The sequence below is a fragment of the Symphalangus syndactylus genome, chromosome 14, assembly GCF_028878055.3.
Source record: "Symphalangus syndactylus isolate Jambi chromosome 14, NHGRI_mSymSyn1-v2.1_pri, whole genome shotgun sequence".
NCBI classification, from domain to species: Eukaryota; Metazoa; Chordata; class Mammalia; order Primates; family Hylobatidae; genus Symphalangus; species Symphalangus syndactylus.
The window spans coordinates 74,961,767-74,984,644 of NC_072436.2; the positions used below are offsets into that span (position 1 = coordinate 74,961,767).

The 22,878-nt window shown below is 45.1% G+C and overlaps 1 long non-coding RNA gene across 2 annotated transcripts; it reads left to right on the forward strand.

The window, feature by feature from the left end:
• The first annotated feature begins 1,112 nt into the window (after nt 1–1,112).
• On the forward strand, nt 1,113–21,174 carry LOC134732488 (uncharacterized). Of its 2 annotated transcripts, XR_010115710.1 has the most exons (5): nt 1,113–1,331; nt 1,877–1,977; nt 3,649–3,756; nt 18,198–18,770; nt 20,928–21,174. It is a non-coding gene; the product is annotated as an uncharacterized lncRNA (long non-coding RNA). The 2 variants fall into 2 exon arrangements; XR_010115711.1 differs by lacking the exon at nt 3,649–3,756 and having other exon boundaries at nt 1,113–1,618.
• Nucleotides 21,175–22,878: the final 1,704 nt, after the last annotated feature.

Here is a 22,878-nt window from a genome sequence, read left to right on the forward strand (position 1 = left end):
ACAGAAGCTCTAGGAGGACTGTCTAACTCTGCTCATAGGAGGAATGTCCAACTCTGCCTTTAATTGTTTCCATTTGATCTGGGTTTAAAAAAAAAAAAAAGTAGGCCAGGCACGGTGGCTCATGCCTACAATCCCTGCACTTTGGGAGGCCGAGGCAGGCGGATCACGAGGTCAGGAGATTGAGACCATCCTGGCTAACACCATGAAACCCCGTCTCTACTAAAAATACAAAAAATTAGCCAGGCATAGTGGTGAGCGCCTGTAGTCCCAGCTACTCGGGAGGCTGAGGCAGGAGAATCGCTTGAACTCAGGAGGTGGAACTTGCAGTGAGCCGAGATCGCTCCATTGCACTCCAGCCTGGGTGACAGAGTGAGACTTCGTCTCAAAAAAAAAAGTGTATTGCTAGAACAGGATGGGGAAGGTTATTAAGGGAAAAGGTGAACGGCTGGTGCCTCCAAAGCTCGGTACCCTTGTTTCCTGCTCTGTGGCTAAAGATTCTTAATCACACATTCCACCCAAACCCCAGCAGCTTGCCTCAGGAAATGGAGGCATCAGTCCCAGGAGCCCAGGATTGCTTAACTCAAAAGTAGCCAAGACAGGAGACTCATAATATGGGGCCAGGTTGCATTATAAACATCCCTGGAGCTTGCCTACCTGGGCTACCACGAACTGATTAAAATGTCATCATATGAATGGTGTTTGTTATTGCTTCTCAGCCTTTTGGTTAAGATCAAGTGTAGTATGAATGGTGTTTGTTGGATTCAGGCAGTGTTCAACCCTCACTTATCACACAGAGTGGCCCGAACACTTCATTTTGATCAATGTATAAAATTTATTTTTGTGACAAGTAAAAGAACACTGCAGGTCTTTTGACATGGAATAAAGTGAGGTACAACTTGCTGTGGGTAAGAGACAGCTGGGGCCAAAGGAAGATCACTGGTTTATGGAGACTTGGGAGAATCTGCCTCCTAAGAATAAAATAAATCAGCCAGGGGCAGTCAACAGTCCTTCCTTCATCGAGAAATGGCACAGAAGGGCAGCCAAAAGGTTATCCTATGAGCATTGTTATGCCATAGTAGGAATTGGAGTGGGGGAGAGGGGCGGGGGGCGGGAATTACCATTAGCAGTTGAAGTGGTAGGAAATTTTTACATAGGAGAGTATGGTGATCATATTTGCATTTTAGAAAATAATGGATAGCAGTTTGTTAGGGGAACAAAGGACAGAGACAGGGAGACTATTTAAAACGTTAACAAAAAATACCAGTGACAGATGATGAGGCATCTACCTGATGGGAACGGAGAAGGAGATGGATTCAGAAACTACTTAGGAGGTACAGTCATCAAGATATAGATGACTAATTGCATGTAGGGGGTAAAAAAGTAGGAAGAAGAGAGGATGATGACTCCTGCGTTTCTGGCTTGGGAAAGTGGTTAGATTGTGGGCTGGATGTGTGCGTGATTGTGTGTGTGTAGCTGAAAAGGCAATTTAGCTTTGTAACTGTTGAAGTGAATATGGACCATAGACATAGATATCCACTAGGTTGCTGAACATGTAGTCTGCAAATCAGGAGAAAATTTTAGGTGAAGATGGTAATTTAGAATCATCAGAGTCTATATGGTAAGTGGGAGTGGATGAGGCAGCCCATGTAGACAGACCACAGAGGGAGGAGAAGGCCGAGGACCAAACTTGCAGAACACCCACATGTGAGGGGCAGCCAAAAGCAGCTGCCTGTGAAGGAGATTGAGGAGTCAAGCCACACAAACTCAAAACTGTAAACACCACTGCGAGCCTTAGACAGTCTAGCTCAGTTGGAGTTGGATTTGACTATATATAACAGAAACCCAACTACAGTGGACTAACAGACTTCTTATCCAGAGGCAGGCAGTCCAAGGCTGATGCCCAAAGAAGCCATCAAGACCCGTTCTACTTCCAGCTCCTTCTGTCCTCATAATCATAGATGATTGCTCCACATCCAGGTATTAAGCTCTTATTCCAAGCAGGAAGGGGAAGGACAAAGGGCAAAAGGCATTTGCCAAGTCTCTCCCTTTTTATGAGGAAAAACAATCATTTTCTGATAAGTTAGACTAAAATCTACAACCCATTGGCCAAGATTGGGTATATGAATATCTCACTGCATGAGTACCAGGGGAAAATGAGTATTTTTTAAAACTTTTTGCTTTGGAATAATTTCAAACAGACAAAATTTGCAAAAGTAGTACAAAGAATTCTTGTATTTTTTCACCCAAAATTTCCCAATACTAACATTTACCACAATTACTTTATCATTTTTTTTTCTCTCTCTCATGCATGCGTGATGCTCATTTGCTTCTAGTTTGGTATGTGCTTCCTAAAAATAAAGACTTTCTCTTACATAACCACAGTACAATGATCAAAATCAGAATATTAACATTGATACAATGCTATTATTTAATCTACAGCTTTTGACAATTGTCCCACTAATGTCCTTTATAACAAAGAAAAAGCTTTTTTTCTGGTCCAGGAACCAATCCAGGACCAAACATTGCATTTCGTTGTCATGTTGGTTTAGTCTACTTTAATATGAAACAGTTCCTCAATCTGTCTTTGCCTTTCATGTTGCTGGTATTTTTGAAAACCGAAGTCCAATTACTTTGCACAACATCCCTTACTTGGGTTTGTCTGACAGTTCCTCATGATTCAGGTTAGGTATTTTTTACTAGAATACCACAGAAGTGATGCTGCACCCTTCTTGATGCATCATAGCAGAAGCTACCCTATTTTGACTTGTTCTGTTACTAATGTATTAGCTTTGATCACTTGGTTAAGGTGGTAAGGTAGTATCTGTCAGATTTCTCTACTATAAAGTCCCTATTTTACCCTTTGAAATTAATAAGAATCTGTGAGAGAGCCTTTGAGATGATATAAATATGTTTCTCATCAAAACTTCACCCACTAGTTTTAGCATCCATTGATAATTCTTGCCTGAAACAATAAGATGGTAATTTTCTAATTCTGTCTTTCCATGTATTAGTTTGCCTTGTACCATATGGAAAGCTTTCCTTTCTCCACTTCTTCATTTATTTCCGTGTGGACTCAAATGTTTTTATTCTATTTGACAAGTTACAACCCATTACTATCAGAGTTTATTTTAACATGGAATTGTCCCAGATTGGCCATTAGGAACCCCTTTAAGCTGGCTCTGTGTCCTATTGACATGTCCCCATCATTCTTTGGGGACTTTTCTTATTGAGATTATTATTTTTAACAGGGTACATTGCTACTTTGATAAAATCAGCTTTCTGTTAATAAGGAACAAAAAGAGAAACAAAAATTGTGTGGGCAACCAGAAGTGTCTACCACACCTAGCTCCTCACCAGCCAAGAGGTAGTGGCTTGAATCCAGGCTGACAGCCTTGCTTTGTTCTAACAAAACAACTTTGTGCCTACATTCCAAAAAGAGCCTTGAGGCCATTTAATTCCGTCCATTCTTCTCCTCACTGTAATCCTTTATCACTATTCAAACTGAGTGCTCCTAGAGCCAGGTCATCTGTGTTGCACAACTCCTGGAGGTGCCATTCATATTGCAGACTATGAATGATGTGCTAGAACAGGAGCCAGTAAATTTTCTTTCTTTCTTTCTTTCTTTTTTTTTTTTTTTTTTTGAGACAGGGTGGAATGCAATGGTATGAACACAAGGCTCACTACAATCCTACAATCTCTACCTCCTGGGCTCAAGCGATCCTCTCACCACAGCCTCCTGAGTAGCTAGGACTACAGGTACACACTGACATGCCTGGCTAATTTTTTTCTTTTTTTTTTTTAAGCGATGGGGTTTTGCCATGTTACCCAGGTTGGTCCTGAACTTCCCAGCTCAAGCAATCTGCCCATCTCAGCCTCCCAAAGTGCTGGGATTACAGTGGCATGAGCCACTGTGCCCGGCCAATAAACTTCTATAAAGGGCCAGATAGGGCCAATAGTCTCCACTGTGTGGGCCACACAATCTCTGTTGCAACTACTCATTTCTGCTGTTGTAGTAGGAATGCAGCCATGGACAATGTGTAATTGAGCGGGCATGGCTATGATTCAAAAAAACTTTATTTATGGACACTGACATTGAACTTCATATCATTTTCATGTATCATGAAATATTCTCATATTCATTTTTAAAAACCCATTTAAAACGTAAAAATTCTTCTTAGTTTGCGAGCTATACAAAAATAAGCAGCTGGCCAGATCCGGCCATAGTTCACCACCTCCTGCGCTGCTCAGCCTGAGCTGTCTTGTGCGGTGCTCCTGCCTCCGGAGGTCTCTTCTCCCTTACTCTAATCTCCAATCTGCTATCCTGCTCTGGGCTTCCTCTCCACCTTCTACCTTCTTCCTTCCCAGATCTTTCTTCTGTGCCCTGCTTTCATTCAATTGTATATAAACTTCTTTCCACTTCTAACCTCCTGGCTCATTCCTTGCTTTAACTGAAAAGTGACTATAATCCCTAAGGAACATGATTCCATGCTGAATTCTAGAAAGGATGCTACTCATTTTCCCATGCCCCACAACCCATGGGCATGGAAAGTGGTATTGGCGCTCTCCACATTCCTCAATTCTACTTCTAAACCTTTAGCTCTTCCAGCCTCCTGCAAAACTCCCTCCTCCTTTGATGCTCTACCATCTGAGTCTTGGAGCAATAGCTAACATATGCTGAGCAATATCCTGAGCAAAACCAGGAGACAGGTACCATTGTCATCCCCCACTTTGCAGAGGCAATGAGGGGTTAGTCACACAGCCAATAGTAAATGGCAGAGCCAGGATCTAATCCCAGCAGTCCACACTTACTCCCAAGATGTTACACCGCCTTTTCTCTGTGACCACATGGATCACCATCCTCCATTCAAGCCTCTGAATTCCATTATCTCCTGGATCAGTTAGGTACCTGGGCGGAAACAGGTGCACATTCAGCCTGAGTCATTTGAAAAGGATCTAGTCAAGGAACTATTTGCAAAGGTGTAGAGCAGTGTTGCTCAACCTTTTGTCATTATCTCCTTATTTCATCCTAAAGAGAAAAATTTAAATTTCCCTTGACAAAATTTTGGTGAGTGGGGTTGAGCTCTGGAGGCCAACAAACCATTTTCATATCTAAGATTGTTTTGCTCCCCCAAACTAATTTTCACCCCTTTAGAGGCAATATTACCCCCATTTAGAATGTAAGAATGCATGGAGAGGGAAACCACAGTGATAGCACAGCCCTCCAGGCTAGCGACTGAGATACCATCTCAAGGCCAGAAGTGGTGAGGGAGGGAGGTATTACTGGAAGTCGGAGACATCTGAGAGCTCTGACATTCTGTCAAGAGATTGGTATGGCCCCAGGACTGATCCATTCTTCACACTATAGTGAAAGTCTGTCTTCCTTCCTTCCTTCCTTCCTTCCTTCCTTCCTTCCTTCCTTCCTTCCTTCCTTTCCTTTCCTTTCTTTCGTTCCTCCCTCCCTCCCTCCCTTCCTTCCTTCCTTTCTTTTTTTTTTTCTAGAGACAGAGTCTTGCTCTGTTGCCCAGGCTGGAGTGCAGTGGCGTGATCTCGGCTCACTGCAACCTCTGCCTCCCAGGTTCAAGTGATTCTCCTGCCTCAGCCTCCCGAGTAGCTGGGATTACAGGCATGCGCCATCATGCCTGGCTAATTTTCTGTATTTTTAGTAGAAACAGGGTTTCTCCATGTTGGTCAGGCTGGTCTCAAGCTCCCGACCTCAGGTGATCGCCCGCCTTGGCCTCCCAAAGTGCTGGGATTACAGGCGTGAGCCATTGCACCTGGCCGAAAGTCATCTTTCTAACTGGAAACAGTGGGTACCTTTGGAAGACGGAACTGGATAGTGGAAACAAGCAGGAAGAAGACCTTTTCAGCTTTTGAAGGCTGTACAATATGCATGTATCATCTAATTTTAAAATAAAATGTAATTTTAAAAATTGACCTAAAATGCAAATATGGTCATTCTTTCCCATGCTCAAAACACTTCAGGAGCCCATCTGCCACCAAGTTAAAATCCAAATTCATCCACATGTCACACAAGGCCCCCGGCATATTTCTTTAGCCCATCTCTGCCACTCTCCACCTCAAACCCTATGTCCAGACATGTGAATTGCTGAAAATTGAGTGCATTCCCTAAGCAACGTTTTTCCTTTATTGCCAATTTGCTCATAATACCATGTTGTATCAGACATCTGTTTCTTATACCTGCAGTTTCTACATGCTAGAATGCAAAGCCTCTCCCTCTCCTCTACTTTTCTTCCCGGTGAATTCTTCATTCTTCAAGATCCAGTTAAAATTACCTCTCCTGGCTCCCACTCCCACTTCCAAGAGAACAGTTGATGACCTTCTCTGTGTCGCCACTGTACAGTACGGTGATTAAGAATATAAGTTCTAATGCCAAACTATGTGGGTTTTGATCCTGGATTTGCCAATTCAGTTGGTCACATTGGGCATGCTACTTAACCTCTGTGTTTTGGTTGCCTTATTTATAAAACGGGGATTCAAATAGTTTCTATCTTAGGAGAGCCTTCATTCATTAAATATTAACTAAGCATTTGTTTTTCTATGTTGAAACCGACCAAAATTCCTGCCCTGGTGGAACTTAGATAGATTCTAGTGCAGAGGTTGGCAATCTACAGCTCCTGACCAAACTTAGTCACTTGTTTTATAAAGTTTTATTGGTACATGGCCACACCCTTTAGTTTATGTATTATCTATGGCCACGTTCATGCTACAAAGGTTGGGTTCAGTGGTTACAACACACACCATATGGCCTGTACAGCTGAAAATATTTACTATCTGGCCCTTAAAGAAAAGGTTTGCTATCCCTTGTTCTAGTGAGATTAAAGTAGTTCACACATGTAAACATGTAAAGCATTTAAATTTTTGAATCATTGCCTAGCACTTGGTAAGACACTCAATTAATACCAGCTTTATTAATATGATTGCATTCCTTTACTGTAGCACCTAACACCAGTACTCAGTTAAATTTTTTGCTGGATAAATCAATGAATGGAGAGGTAAAGAGGAACCAGAAGTTGGGGTTACGGAAGTCACTGATGGAAGAGTTTCAAGATAGTAGAAGTGGTCAGCCCTGTTAAGTAACAAGCCAAGGACTGAAGAAAGACTGGCAGATTTGGCAATCAGATGAAGTGACCTGACCAAAGAGCAGCTTGTGTGAAGTAGTGAGGACAGGCGCTGGTCTGCAACAGGTTTAGGAGGAAATGGAAATGAGGAAGAAGAGATAGGAAGTGGAGATTATACGATGGCAAGTATCAAGATAAAAATGAACACATTTGGCCTGCTGCCTGAATTTTTTAAATTGGCTCACCAAAAAATATCAGGCTTACTGAAATATTGGAATATCTGATGAAGTTTCCTCTTATCTTTGAGCTGTTTGGGTTTGGGTAAAACTTCAATGCTTAAAATTCACGTCTAGAACTAGGAGGCAGAACCTTAAAGTCCAGAACCATTAAAGGGTTTAATAATGGTGAGGCATATGATGATGCCGATGATGATAATGTTTCTTTCTTTCTTTTGTGATCTTAATCATTGTGTGATCTTAACTAGTTTGAAATGAGAATTTCAATGGAGATAGTAGTGTAAATTTACCAACAGAACAATTACAGTCATGACAAAACAAAAACTATACAAGCATATTTTTGTTCATTCTATAAATTTGTACTGAGTACTTTATATACACTAGGCATTCTGACAGATATAATTATGTGGGTATAAAACTTAGTTTATTTGATAGTTGCTTTCCCCACCCCCTCCAGAAATTCATGATTTAGTTGGTAAAAAAAATCAGTTAAGCAAATAAGTTCACTATTTGTAGAAGTGTAGATGGGTTATGGTGGGGGCACAAAATAATAAAATAATGTATTTAAAACTATTTTCACATCTGTGGAAAGCTCTACACATCTGTGGCATTAAGACTAAAGAGAATGGTATCAAGTCATAGCTGCTTTCTAGAAAACATGCACGAGACGTTTAGGACCTCTGCATATTACCACTGAGTTTTTTTTCTTTTAAGAGGCTACAAAGGAGTATGTTCAGCATGATCTTATTTTTATTAAAATTATACTTTCTATACAGAAAAAGACTATAAAAATACACACTTAAAACATTAGCAGGGACCCACAGCTAGTATCATACTGAATGAGGAATAACTAAAAGCCTTTTCTCCATGATCTAGAACACAACAAAAATGCCCATTTTTACCACTATTATTCAACTTAGTACTGGAAGTTCTAGCTAGGGCAATCAGACACGAGAACGAAATAAAAGGCATCCAAATTTGAAAGGAAGAAGTGAAATTATCCTTGTTTGCAGATGATATGATCTTATATTTGGAAAAATCTAACAACTGCACACACACACAAATATCTATTAGAACTGATCACTGGGCATGGTGGCTCATGCCTGTAATCCCAGCACTTTGGGAGGCCGAGGTGGGTGGATCACGAGGTCAAGAGGTCGAGACCATCCTGGCCAACAAGGTGAAACCCTGTCTCTACTAAAAATACAAAAATTAGCTGGGTGTGGTGGTGCGTGCCTGTAGTCCCAGCTACTCTGGAGGCTGAGGCAGGAGAATCGCTTGAACCTAGGAGGCAGAGGTTGCAATGAGCCAAGATCGCACCACTGCACTCCAGCCTGGCGACAGACCAAGACTCCGTCTCAAAAAAAAAAAAAAACGAGAACTGATCAACAAATTTAGTAAAGTTGCAGGATACAAAATCTACACAGAACCAGAAGTGGTGGCTCATGCCTGTAATCCCAGCACTTTGGGAGGCCGAGGTGGGTGGATCACTTGAGCTCAGGAGTTCAAGACCAGTCCGAGCAACATGACAAAACAACATTTCTACAAAAAGTACAAAAAATTAGCCAGGCATGGTGGCACACACCTGTGGTCCCAGCTACTAGGGAGGCTGAAATGGCAGGATGCCTTGAGCCCAGGAAGCAGAGGTTCCAGTGAGTCAAGATCACACTACTAGGCCAGGCGCGGTGGCTCACGCTTGTAATCCCAGCACTTTGGGAGGCCGAAGCGGGCGGATCACGAGGTCAGGAGATCGAGACCACTGTGAAACCCCGTCTCTACTAAAAATACAAAAAATTAGCCGGGTGTGGTGGCGGGCGCCTGTAGTCCCAGCTACTCGGAGACGCTGAGGCAGGAGAATGGCGTGAACCTGGGAGGCGGAGCTTGCAGTGAGCCGAGATTGCGCCACTGCACTCCAGCCTGGGCGACAGAGCAAGACTCCGTCTCAGAAAAAAAAAAAAAAAAAAAAAAGATCACACTACTGCTCTCTAGCCTGGGCAACAGAGCCAGACCTGTCTCAAAAAAAAAAAAAAAAACTCAACACACAAAAATCAGTAGCATTTCTATATGCCAACACTGAGCAATCTGAAAAAGAAATTTTACAAAGTAATCCCATTTACAATAGCCACACATAAAATTAAATACCTAGGAATTAACCAAAGAAGTGAAAGATATCTATAATGAAAACAACAAAACACTGACAAAAGAAATTGAAGAGGACACACAGAAAAGGAAACATATTCCATGTCCATGGATTGAAAGAATCAATATTGCTAAAATGCCCATACTGCACAAAGCAATCTGCAGATTCAATGCAATTCCTATCAAAATACCAATGGCATTCTTCACAGAAATAGAAAAAAAAATCCTAAAACTTATAGGGAACCACAAAAGACCAGAATAGCCAAAGCTATCCCAAACAAAAAGAACAAAACTGAAGGAATCACATTACTGACTTCAAATTATACTACAGAGCTATAGTAACCAAAACAGCATGGTACTGGCATAAAAACAGATACATAGACATATGGAATAGAATAGAGAACCCAGAAACAAATCCACACACCTACTGTGAACTCATTTTTAACAAAGGCGCCAAGAACATCCACTGGGGAAAAGACAGTCTCTTCAATAAATTGTGCTGGGAAAACTGGATATCCATATGCAGAAGAATAAAACTAGACCCCTATCTCTCGCTATATAGAATAATCATATCAAAATGGATTGAAGACTTAAATCTAAGACCTCAAACTATGAAAATTCTACAAGAAAACATTAGGGGAAAGTCTCCAGGACATTGGTCTGGGCAAACATTTCTTGAGTAATACCCTTCAAGCACAGGCAGCCAAAGCAAAAACGGACAAATGGGATCAAATCAAGTTAAAAAGCTTCCACATGACAAAGAAAGCAATCAACAAAGTGAAGAGACAACCCACAGAATGGAAGAAAATATCTGCAAACTACCCATCAGACAGGGGATTAATAACCAGAATATATAAGGAACTCAAACAATGCTATAGGAAAAAATCTAATAATACAATTTAAAAATGGGCAAAAGATTTGAATAAACATTTCTCAGAAGAGACACAAATGGCAAACAGGCATATGAAAAGGTGCTCAGCTGGGCACGGTGGCTCACGCCTCTAATCCCAGGACTTTGGGAGGCTGAGGTGGGTGGATCACCTGAGGTCAGGAGTTCAAGATCAGCCTGGCCAACGTGGTGAAACCCTGCCTCTACTAAAAATACAAAAATTAGCCAGGTGTGGTGGTGTGTACCTGTAATCCCAGCTACTCAGGAGGCTGAGGCAGGAGAATCGCTTGATCCCGGGAGATGGAGGTTGCGGTGAGTCAAGATCACGCCACTGCACTCCAGCCTGGGCAACAAGAGTGAAATTCTGTCTTAAAAAAAAAAAAAAAGAAAGAAAAGAAAAGATGCTCAACATCACTGATCATCAGAGAAATGCAAATCAAAACTACGATGAGATATCATCTTACCCCCAGTTAAAACAGCTCATAACCAAAAGATAGGCAATAATAAATGTTGGCGAGTATGTGAAGAAAAGGGATCCCCTGTACATTGTTGATGAGAATGTAGATTAGTACAGCCACTATGGGGACAATTTGGAGGTTCCTCAAGAAACTAAAAATATGACTACCAAATGACCCAGCAATCCCACTGCTAGATGTGTACCCAAAAGAAAGGAAATCAGTATATTAAAGTGATATCTGCACTCCTATATTTGTTGCAGCACTGTTCACAATAGTCAAGATTTGGAAGCAACCTACATGTCCTTTAACAGATGAATAAATAAAGAATATGGTACAAGGCCGGGCACAGTGGCTCACATCTATAATCTCAGCACTTTGGGAGGCCAAGGCAGGCGGATCACGAGGTCTGGCCAACATGGTGAAACCCGTCTCTACCAAAAATACAAAAATTAGCCGGGCATGATGATGCCTAACTATAATCCCAGCTACTCGGGAGGCTGAGGCAGGAGAATCACTTGAACCTGGGAGGCGGAGGTTGCAGTGAGCTGAGATCGCGCCATTGCACTCCAGCCTGGGCAATAGAGTGAGACTCTGTCTCGAAAAAAAAAACAAAAGAAAAGAAAAGAAAAAAGAAAGAAAGAAAATATGGTACATATACACAATGGAGTGCTACTCAGCCATAGAAGAAAATGAGCTCCTGTTATTTGCAACAACATGGATGGAACTGAAAATCATTAACTGAAATAAGCCAGGCACAAAAAGACAACCATCGCGTGTCTTCACTTATGTGTGGGATCCCAAAAATCAAAACAATTGAACTCATGGAGATAGAGAGCAGAAAGATGGTTACCAGAGGCTGGGAAGGGTAGTCAGGGGTGGCAGCGGGGAGATGGAGATAGCTAATGGGTACAAAAAAATAGTTAGAAAGAATGAATAAGACCTATTATTTGATAACACAACAGGGTGACTATAGTCAATAATAATTTAATTGTACATTTTTTAAAAAGTTAGCTGGTGGTGGTGGGCGCCTGCAGTCCCAGCTACTTGGGAGGCTGAGGCAGGAGAATGGCGTGAACCCGGGAGGCGGAGCTTGCAGTAAGCGGGGATTGCGCCACTGCACTCCAGCTTGGGGGACAGAGCGAGACTCCATCTCAAAAAAAAAAAAAAAAAAACTTAGAGTATAATTGGATTGTTTATAATACAAAAGATACATGCTTGAGGGGATGGATACCCCACTTTCCATGTGATTATTATGCATTGCATGTTTGTACCAAAATATCTCATGTACACCATAAATATATGCACCTACTATGTACCCACAAAAATTAAAAATTAGAATTTTTTTTTTTTTTGATAGGGAGTTTCGCTCTTGTTGCCCAGGCTGGAGTGCAAGGGTGTGATTTCAGCTCACTGCAACCTCCGCCTCCTGGGTTCAAGCGATTCTCGTGCCTCAGCCTCCCGACTAGCTGGGATTACAGGCATGCATCACCATGCCTGGCTAATTTTGTATTCTTAGTAGAGGTGGGGTTTCACCATGTTGGTCTGGCTGGTCTTGAACTCCTGACCTCAGGTGATCCACCTGTCTCAGCCTCCCAAAGTGCCGGGATTACAGGCGTGAGCCCAGACCCCAATTTTTTTTTTTTTTTTAATGTAAAAACATGGCCAGGCACGGTGGCTCACACCTGTAATCTCAGCACTTTGGGAGTTCAAGGCGGGTAGAGCACTTGAGCCCAGGAGTTAAATACCAGCCTGGGCAACATGGCAAAAACCCATCTCTTCAAAAAATACAAAAATTAGCTGGGCATGGTGGCACACAACTGTAGTCCCAGCTACTTGAAAGGCTGAGGCAAGAGGATAGCTTGATCCCGGAAGGCGGAAGCTACAGTGAGCCAAGATCATGCCATGGCACTCCAACCTGAGAGACAGAGCGAGACCCTATCTCAAAAAAGAAAAACCCGGTGCGGTGCAGTGGCTCACGCCTATAATCCTAGCACTTTGGGAGGCCGAGGTAGGCAGATCACGAGGTCAAAAGATTGCGACTATCCTGGCCAACATGGTGAAACCCTGTCTCTACTAAAATACAAAAATTAGCTGGACATGGTGGCATGTGCCTGTAGTCCCAGGTACTCGAGAGGCTGAGGCAGGAGAATCGCTTGAACCCTGGAGGTGGAGGATGCCGTGAGCTGAGATCACACCACTGCACTCCAGCCTGGCGACAGAGCAAAACTTCTTTTTTTTTTTTTTTTTTTTTTTTGAGATGGAGTCTCGCTCTGTCGCCCAGGCTGGAGTGCAGTGGCGCAATCTCGGCTCACTGCAAGCTCCGCCTCCCGGGTTCAGGCCATTCTCCTGCCTCAGCCTCTCCGAGTAGCTGGGACTACAGGCGCCCGCCACCACGCCCGGCTAATTTTTTGTAGTTTTAGTAGAGACGGGGTTTCACCGTGGTCTCGATCACTTGACCTCGTGATCCGCCCGCCTCGGCCTCCCAAAGTGCTGGGATTACAAGCGTGAGCCACCGCGCCCGGCCTCAAAACTTCTTTAAAAAAAAAAAAAAAGAAAGAAAAGAAAAACCAACCATTAATAGCAGGGGTTATATCTGAGTGGTGAGATTACTGGGACATTATTCTTTTCTCGATACTTTTTTGCACTTCAACTGTTTATACAGTGAACAAGGCTTACATTTCTTTTTACTTTTCTTTTTTTAAAATTGAGACAGGGTCTTGTTATGTTGCCCAGCTAGTCTCAAACTCCTGAGCTCAAGCAATCTTCCTGCCTCGGCTTCCTGAGTGGCTGGGACTACAGATGTGTGTCACTGCACCTGGCTTATTTTTTTTTGAGACGGAGTCTCGCTCTATCGCCCAGGCTGGAGTGCAGTGGTGCCATCTCGGCTCACTGCAAGCTCCGCCTCCCGGGTTCACACCATTCTCCTGCCTCAGCCTCCTGAGTAGCTGGGACTACAGGCACCCACCACCATGCCCGGCTAATTTTTTATATTTTTAGTAGAGATGGGGTTTCACTGTGTTAGCCAGGATGGTCTCGATCTCCTGACCTCGTGATCTGCCCACCTCGGCCTCCCAAAGTGCTGGGATTACAGGCGTGAGCCACCGTGCCCAGCCAAGGCTTTTTTTTTTTTAATTAAGGCTTATGTTATTTTATAAGCACAAATAACAATGGAACAAAACCACTGAGTTTTATAAAGTAACAATAAGTTACAAGCATATAACACATGCTTGTAAGTATACATAGGCTAGAGGTTTTTACATTTTTGTAGATTGCCCAATGTTAAGTTGTTACACAAAAAGTACCAAAAATTTCTCAGCCTACAAATATCAGCAGATGACATCTCAAAGAGATATGTCTAAAAACTGCTGCCCTTCCTTCCTTCCTTCCTTCCTTCCTTCCTTCCTTCCTTCCTTCCTTCCTTCCTTCCTTCCTTCCTTCCTTCCTTCCTTCCTTCCTTCTTCCCTCCTCTCTCTCTCTCTCTTTCTTTCCCTCTCTGGCCCAGGCTACAATCTACTTGGCTTGCTGCTGCCCGCGCCGCGGACTGCCTGGGACTGCCGGCGCGCGCCACCGCTGCCTGCCTTTTCTCCTTCGGATGCAGGCACGCGTTCGCCATCTTGGCCACGCTGGTCGCCAGCTCCTGACGCCGAGTGCTCTGCCCGCCTCAGCCTCCCGAGGTACTGGGACTACAGACGGAGTCTCGCTCACCCAGTGCTCGGTGTTGCCCGGGCTGGAGTGCGGTGGTGTGGTCTGGCCTCGCGGCAGCCTCTACCCCCCGGCCACCTGCCTTGGCCTACCAGGGTGCTGGGATTGCAGCCCCTGCCTGGCTGCCGCCCCATCTGGAAGGTGGGGAGCGCCTCTGCCCGGCCGCCCCGTCTGGGAGGTGAGGAGCACCTCTGCCTGGCCGCCCCGTCTGGGAAGTGAGGAGCGCCTCTGCCCGGCCACCCACCATCTGGGAAGTGAGGAGCGCCTCTGCCCGGCCTCCCACCGTCTGGGAAGTGAGGAGCGACTCTGCCCGGCCACCCACCGTCTGGGAAGTGAGGAGCGCCTCTGCCCGGCCACCCACCGTCTGGGAAGTGAGGAGCGCCTCTGCCCGGCTACCCACCGTCTGGGAAGTGAGGAGCGCCTCTGCCCGGCCACCCACCGTCTGGGAAGTGAGGAGCGCCTCTGCCCGGCCACCCACCGTCTGGGAAGTGAGGAGCGCCTCTGCCCGGACACCCATCGTCTGGGAAGTGAGGAGCGCCTCTGCCCGGACACCCATCATCTGGGAAGTGAGGAGCGCCTCTGCCCGGCCACCCTGTCTGGGAAGTGAGGAGCGCCTCTGCCCGGCCGCCCCGTCTGGGAAGTGAGGAGCGCCTCTGCCCGGCCACCCATCGTCTGGGAAGTGAGGAGCGCCTCTGCCCGGCCGCCCCGTCCGGGAGGAAGTGAGGAGCGCCTCTGCCCGGCCGCCCCGTCCGGGAAGAAGTGAGGAGCGCCTCTGCCCGGCCGCCCCGTCTGGGAAGTGAGGAGCGCCTCTGCCCGGCCGCCCCGTCCAGGAAGAAATGAGGAGCGCCTCTGCCCGGGCGCCCCATCCGGGAAGAAGTGAGGAGCGCCTCTGCCCGGCCACCCATCGTCTGGGAAGTGAGGAGCGCCTCTGCCCGGCCACCCACCGTCTGGGAAGTGAGGAGTGCCTCTGCCCGGCCGCCCCATCCGGGAAGAAGTGAGGAGCGCCTCTGCCCGGCCGCCCCATCCGGGAAGAAGTGAGGAGCGCCTCTGCCCGGCCGCCCCGTCCGGGAAGAAGTGAGGAGCGCCTCTGCCCGGCCGCCCCGTCTGGGAGGTGAGGAGCGCCTCTGCCCGGCCACCCATCGTCTGGAAGGTGAGGAGCGCCTCTGCCCGGCCACCCATCGTCTGGGAGGTGAGGAGCGCCTCTGCCCAGCCACCCATCGTCTGGGAGGTGAGGAGCGCCTCTGCCCGGCCACCCATCGTCTGGAAAGTGAGGAGCGCCTCTGCCCGGCTGCCCCATCTGGGAAGTGAGGAGTGCCTCTGCTTGGCCACCCATCGTCTGGGAGGTGAGGAGCGCCTCTGCCCGGCCGCCCATCGTCTGGGAAGTGAGGAGCGCCTCTGCCCGGCCACCCATCGTCTGGGAAGTGGGGAGCGCCTCTGCCCGACCACCCATCGTCTGGGAAGTGAGGAGCGCCTCTGCCCGGCCACCTATCGTCTGGGAAGAAGTGAGGAGCGTCTCTGCCTGGCCGCCCCGTCTGGGAAGTGAGGAGCCCCTCTGCGCGGCCGCCCCGTGTCTGGGTAGAAGTGAGGAGCTCCTCTGCCTGGCCGCTCCGTCTGGGAGGTCTACCACGGAGGCCAGAAGCAATGTGGGGGCTGGACGTGGTGGCTCACGCCTGTGGTCCTGGCACTCTGGGGGGCGAGGCGGGTTGATCACTTCGGGCTAGGAGTTCGAGACTAGTCTGGCCAACTTGGCGAAACATGAAGAATACAACAGACAAACCAACCAACCAACTCAATGACAACAAAACAGGTCTACCCTGGAGTCATACTCTAATTTTTTCTATTTTCCTCCCTTTCTGATCCTTTATCCCACTTTCTTTTTCTTCCTCTTCCTTCTCCCTCTTCTTTGTCAAATAGAGGATTGAGTTATTATCACTGATCCATATAAAGTCCCTCTCTCATTTATTTTAACTCCCACCCTCATTTCTATTCCCCGACTTCCCATGTGCAACCTTCCTAATATGTTTGATACGCATCTTTTTGTTTGTATGTATTTTTAGAAAATGTTTATTGTTTTTGTATGCAAAAAAAAATTAATAAAAAAATAAAAAATAAAAAAATAAAAGTGAAAAAAAAAAAAAAAAAAAAAAAAAAAAAAAAAAAAAACTGCTGCTTAGTCCTCTTCAGCAAGGTGGCAAACCAAGCCCAGGCACCCACTGCTGGAAGGCTGAGATTTACTTACAACCCTGCAGAGCAGGGAATGCACACAATGAAGCCATGCTGTGTGAATCACTTAGTTTGGCTGAAAGTAACAAGACACAGAATAAAGGTGGCTTAAATAATAGACGCTTACTACTTCACATAATGTGAAGTCCAGATATAAGTGGTTTCCAAGACTCGTTAATGTCAGTTATCTTGACGATTTCAGGATTCTAGGTCAGCTTTCCTTTGACTTCCATGGCTTTCCCCTCCCGGTAGCTCCTGGCATCACTACTTCACACAAGAACTTCTAAAGACAGGAAGGGGTGGGTGGTGGCATTTCTGCTCACTCATCTTTCTTTTTCTCAGGGATTCAAATCTTTCCCAAAATGTCTCTTCCTAGCAGACATTTTCCTACATTTTATGGGCCACACTGTGACAGTTCAGTGTAAGGAAAAGCACAGGGAAAAAAACTACACTCGGTTAAAAGAAGAAACACAGCCATCCCTAAATCAAGAACTGGCCCAGTGAAGGGGATTACCATTATCATCATTATTGCTCTAGACCAGCAGTGTCCAATAGAATTTAATGTGAGCCACAAATGCAAGCCATATAAATATCCCTGAGTCAGTCTTTGGAAACCTAAAAGCAAGTCTTCATTTTCTCCTATGTGAATGAGTTACAACAAAGATAAGCAACACTGCCTCCCACCAGCATAATTAGCAGTGGGTGCCAAAGGTGTATCCAGCATTATTCCAACAAAGTCACCTTGATTATAAAATTTGAACTCTGAGTTCCTCGAGTCATGGTTTGGTGTGACTCTGACTATCTGTGTGACATAATTGAGTTACTTTGCTTATCTGGGCCCCAGTTTCCTCATCTTAAAACAGGTAGTTCCTTAATGTCCTTTAGAACTCTAGTACTCTATGGTTATATGCTATAAAATCAGCTGGAGCACCTTCCCAGCCACCTGACACCAGCAAGCCCAGGGCCTTAGGGAAGGACACTTGAGAAGCCATTCAGGATACTTTCTCTGATGCCGTGGAGCAAAATGCACTTGTAGAGGGAAAGAAGAAGGCAAGTTGTGCTGGCTTGTCGTTCATTTACTCAGTAAACATCACAGGGCATGCAGTATGTGCCGTAGTGGATCAAGATTGAATAAGAGAGAATAAGATGTGGTCCCTGCCCTCAGTAGGCTTACAGTCCAGTGGGAAGGAAATGTAGAAGAGCAATTACCAAAAGATATGGAGAGGACTGGGACAGAGGAGAGGGTGTACATGCCTTGCACCTCGCCCAGTTGAGGTGAGATGAGAGAAGCCTTCCTGGAGGAAGTTATATCCAAATGAGGGCTGAAGGAAGAGTAGTTGGTTGCCTCTCCTGGCATTGTGGGGAACTGTCTGGCCTAGCAGGCATGTCATCATATACTTTACCTGCTTTTCTTCTTTTCTTTGACTTGCTGTTTTTCTATTCCTTTTTTTTTTTCTTTTTTTTTAAACAGAGTCTCGCTCAGTTTCCAGGTTGGAGTGTACTGGCGTGATCATGGCTCATTGCAACCTCTGCCTCCCAGCTTCAAGTGATTCCCCTGCTTCAGCCTCCCAAGTAGCTGGGACTACAGGCATGTACCACCATGCCTGGCTAATTTTTTTTTTTATTTTAGTAGAGACGGGGTTTAACCATGTTGGCCAGGATGGTCTTGATCTCCTGACCTTGTGATCCGCCCACCTCAGCCTCCCAAAGTGCTGGGATTACAGGTGTGAGCCACCTTGCCTGGCCTTCTATTCCTTTTTCTAATGCATTTGCCCCAGCTATCTGTATAGTCTGCAATCTGGTAGACGGACCACAGGCAAACCACTGTGGCAAACTAAAAGTGTCTATCTCAGATCCTTCCACCACCATCATTTCCAAAATCGCCCTCACTATCTCCACCACCATCACCTTTACCACCATCACCACTATCACCCTCATCCTTCCCATCACCATCTCCACTGCTATCTCTCAGCACCATCATCATCACCACTACCACCATCATCACCATGAGCACCACCTCTGTCATCATCAAAAAAGCACACAGGTGAGCCTTGCTTTAACTAATCCCAAAACTATATTTAAGATATGAGTTCTAGGCCGGGCGCAGTGGCTCACGCCTGTAATCCCAGCACTTTGGGAGGCCGAGGTGGGCGGATCACCTGAGGTTGGGAGTTCGAGACCAGCCTGACTAACATGGAGAAACCTCATCTCTACTAAAAATACAAAATTAGCGGGGCGTGGTGGTGCGTGCCTGTAATCCCAGCTTCTCGGGGGGCTGAGGCAGGAGAATGGCTTGAACCCGGGAGGCGGAGGTTGTGGTGAGCCGAGATCGTGCCATTGCACTCCAGCCTGGGCAACAAGAGCAAAACTCTGTCTCAAAAAAAAAAAAAAAATTAAAGATATGAGTTCTATGAACAAATTCAGGAATGATTATTTGCTTTTCCAAATTACCCAATTTAAAGTAACCCTAAATAGTTAAGCTTCCCTGGTGTTTTTAAAATGTGCTTTGGTTTACAAACATTTTAATTGCCCAGATCTCTTCAGGAACATACCTATTTTAAGATGTAAGCATAACAGAAATAGGATTTTCAAGCTGACAGAGAAGGGCAAGTATAAAAAGTTTGTAAGGACTCTTTCTTGATTCATTAAATTAATTGAGAAGAGTTTTATAGCATACACAAATCTACTAAACATTAAGCAGTTTTAGTTGGCCATAAATCAGGGACTGTAAAGGGAAAAGTGAATTTCATCAATAGTACTCCTATATAGAAATAGTATATCTATATAAAAATATACTTATGTAAATACATGATACATGTAGCATGTTTATATTTTATATTTGTATATGTAAGTATACAATGTATCATATATGAGATAAATGTATACTATTATTACAAATATCCTGGTTGGGCACGGTGGCTCACACCTGTATCCCAACACTTTGGGAGGCCGAAGCAGGAGTATCATTTGATCTCAGGAGTTCAAGACCAGCCTGGACAACATAGCAAGACCTCATCTGTACTAAAAATTAAAAAAATTAACTAGGCATGATGGTGACCACCTGTAGCCCCAGTCACTAGGGATGCTGAGGTGGGAAGATCGCTTGAGCCTGGGTTGAGGTTGCAGTGAGCCAAGATCGCACCACTGCACTCCAGCCTGGGTGACACAGCGAGACCCTGTCTCACAGAAAAAAGCCCAAAAACAGGCCGGGCATGGTGACTCACAGCTGTAATCCCAGCACTTTGGGAGGCCAAGGTAGGTAAGTCACTTGAGATCGGGAGTTCGAGACCAGCCTGGCCAACATAGTGAAACCCCATCTCTACTAAAAATACAAAAAAAATTAGCTGGGCGTGGTGGTGCATGCTTGTAATCCCAGCTACTCAGGAGGCTGAGGCAGGAGAATTGCATGAACCCAGGAGGTGGAGGTTGCAGTGAGCCGAGATCACACCACTGCACTCCAGCCTGGGTGACAAAGCAAGACTCCAACTCAAAAAAAAAAAAAAAAAAAAAAAAGAAAGAAAGAAAGAAAGAAAAAGAAAAAGAAAAAAAAAAAACACCAAAAACAAAAACAAAAAACAAATACCCTTTTCTACGTTGTAAAATTTGGGTTAGGGGTTGAGGTAGATAATTAAGATGGCTACAAATTCCTCTCATCTTGTATGCACATCCCTTGTGATATGACTTTGCCATTCTTCTCATAAACAAGGAGAGTCTATTTCACTACTCCTTGACTGACTCTGGGTTGACTGTGTGACTTCTTATTTTCTTTCTTTCTTTTTTTTTTGAGACAGAGTTTCGTTCTTGTTGCCCAGGCTGGAGTGCAATGGCGTGATCTCAGCTCACTGCAACCTTCGCCTCCCAGGTTCCAGCGGTTTTCCTGCCTCAGCCTCCCGAGTAGCTGGGATTACAGGTGCCTGCCACCACGCCCAGCTAACTTTTTATATTTTTAGTAGAGACAGGGTTTCACCCTGTTGGCCAGGCTGGTCTTGAACTCCTGACCTCAGGTGATCCACCAGTCTTGGCCACCCAAAGTGCTGGAATTACAGGTGTGAGCCATCGCGCCTGGCCAACTGTGTGACTTCTTTAGCTAATGGAATATTAACAAATGTGATGCAAGCAGAGGCTTAACAAGTACATGCACATTGGGGTTTGTTCTCTCTTGCTGATCTGGGAACGCTGCCACCACCACCATGTGATGCAGCTCAGGCTGGCCTGTTGGAGGATAACAGATCACGTGGAGCAGAGATGAGCCGGCCCACCTCAGGCCCTACCAGAGCAATCAGCTTGCCAAACACGACATACATCAGCGAGGCCAGCCTAGACCATCCAGCCCTAGCTGAGCCAGCCCAGACCAGAGACTCATGAAAACAGTAAAATGTTCAGCATTTTAAGGCACTAGATTTTGTGGTAGTTTATTATACACCAAAAGCTAACTGATACAGGGACCATATCATATTGTATTTTGTTTTCTTCCTTTCTCCATTCCAAAAAGGTTGGGTAAGATGTTTGGTTTACTGAAGTCACAGTTGCCACAACATACAATCCTTCATTTTCTTCCAATTCTAAAAGCTCTGATTGTCTTATATTATTAAGCTTCCTTTCCCAGCTTTGGCCTTTACAGAAGGGATGGGAAATAAAGGTAGTAAAAATGAGGCATGTTTTTAGGAGTGAGAAGGGAGGTGAACATGTGAATTAAGGTAGTGATGGTAGGATGCTGAGACTAAAAACAGAGGACAGCACAACCCATAAAGTGTTGACTAACTTCCTGGGAGAAGTTTGTTCTAGTAAATCAGAGTCCCTATGAAACTCCCTGGCAAAGACCCCAGATGTCCCTGTGTTAAATTGCAAACACACATTCTAAAATTCCCCTTATGTTCCATTCCTTAGTTCCTCTCAATCTTTTTCACTATCCAAAGTATGGTTTTCTACTTTGTTAGCTAGAATTTTGGGGGCTCCAAGTGACAAAAGCCCAACTCAACCTAGCTCAAGCAAAAAACAATATATTGGCTTTTACATCTTAAAAGTCCAGATCATCCTCGGGCTTCAGGCAAGATTGAATCCAGTTGCTCAAATGATGTATTCAGGGAACTGTCTCTCCATCTCCACCTCCAGGATCTGCTGCACTCAGTCTTGTCCTATCTATATCCCTCAGTCTCTGACCTATTGTGTGGGTCCCAGACTTGTGTGGCAGCAACTGCTCATTATGTCTCTCCATCTTGAGTGATCCCAGACTTCTTCTTACTCCCCACTTATTACCCTAATCCTGTTAAGAGACCAGAAAACACCCAATTTCCCAAGGAAAAGGGAAAGAAACTTGGAATTTATCCTAGACCTCTCCATGAGCCCCCATATCTAATAGATCATAAAGCCAAGTCATTTCGACCCCATTTGTGTCTTTGGAATTGGTTACTTCTTTCCATGGCCTTTGTCACTGTGCTTTATCATGCATTGTTACTCCTGTCATGGAAGAGGAAAATTTCTCCCAAACCAGTCTTTGCTCTGCTCCCAACAAACCATCCTTCAGGCCTAAGAATAACCTATTAAAGTACAAAACCTGAGCCAAGCATTCCCTGCTTAAACTATTTGGTTATGTAACTTGTATAAACCTGTTCCACAAATTTGGTGATTTGCTCAGCTGATCACTTGAGCCCCTCCAGCTCCCCTGGTGGGAGAGAGCCTACTTCTCTTAGGTTGGGTTCCCTGGAAACAGAGCCCAAGCTGGGATCAATGTTCATTGTTATTTTAGGAGCCTCACTGCTCCCTGCCTGTGGGCTGCCTGCCTAGGTAGAATACAGTGTCTTTGGTAAGGAGATTGGTGATTGGCCTCCCAAGAGGCCCAGCGTTCCTCATGCAAATTGCTTTTACCCAGTGACAAGCTCTACCAGCCTGGGGTCTCAGAGTGGGGCCTTCACCCAGTCACAAAACATCCTGTTATGCCAGGGGTCAAAAGCTCAAATGCCTCCAGGAGCCAGAAGCCCGACAGGGCAGCCTCCACTCAGCAACCATCGACTGTTACCCCGCAGAAATCTGGCACTCACAGTTGCTAAGTCTTTAATTTTTTTCAGGAGGAGCCAAAAATATTGAGTTTTATGTGAAATATTCTGGTTTTAAGCTGTTAGCTTGATTTAAAAACAAACAAACAAACAAAAACA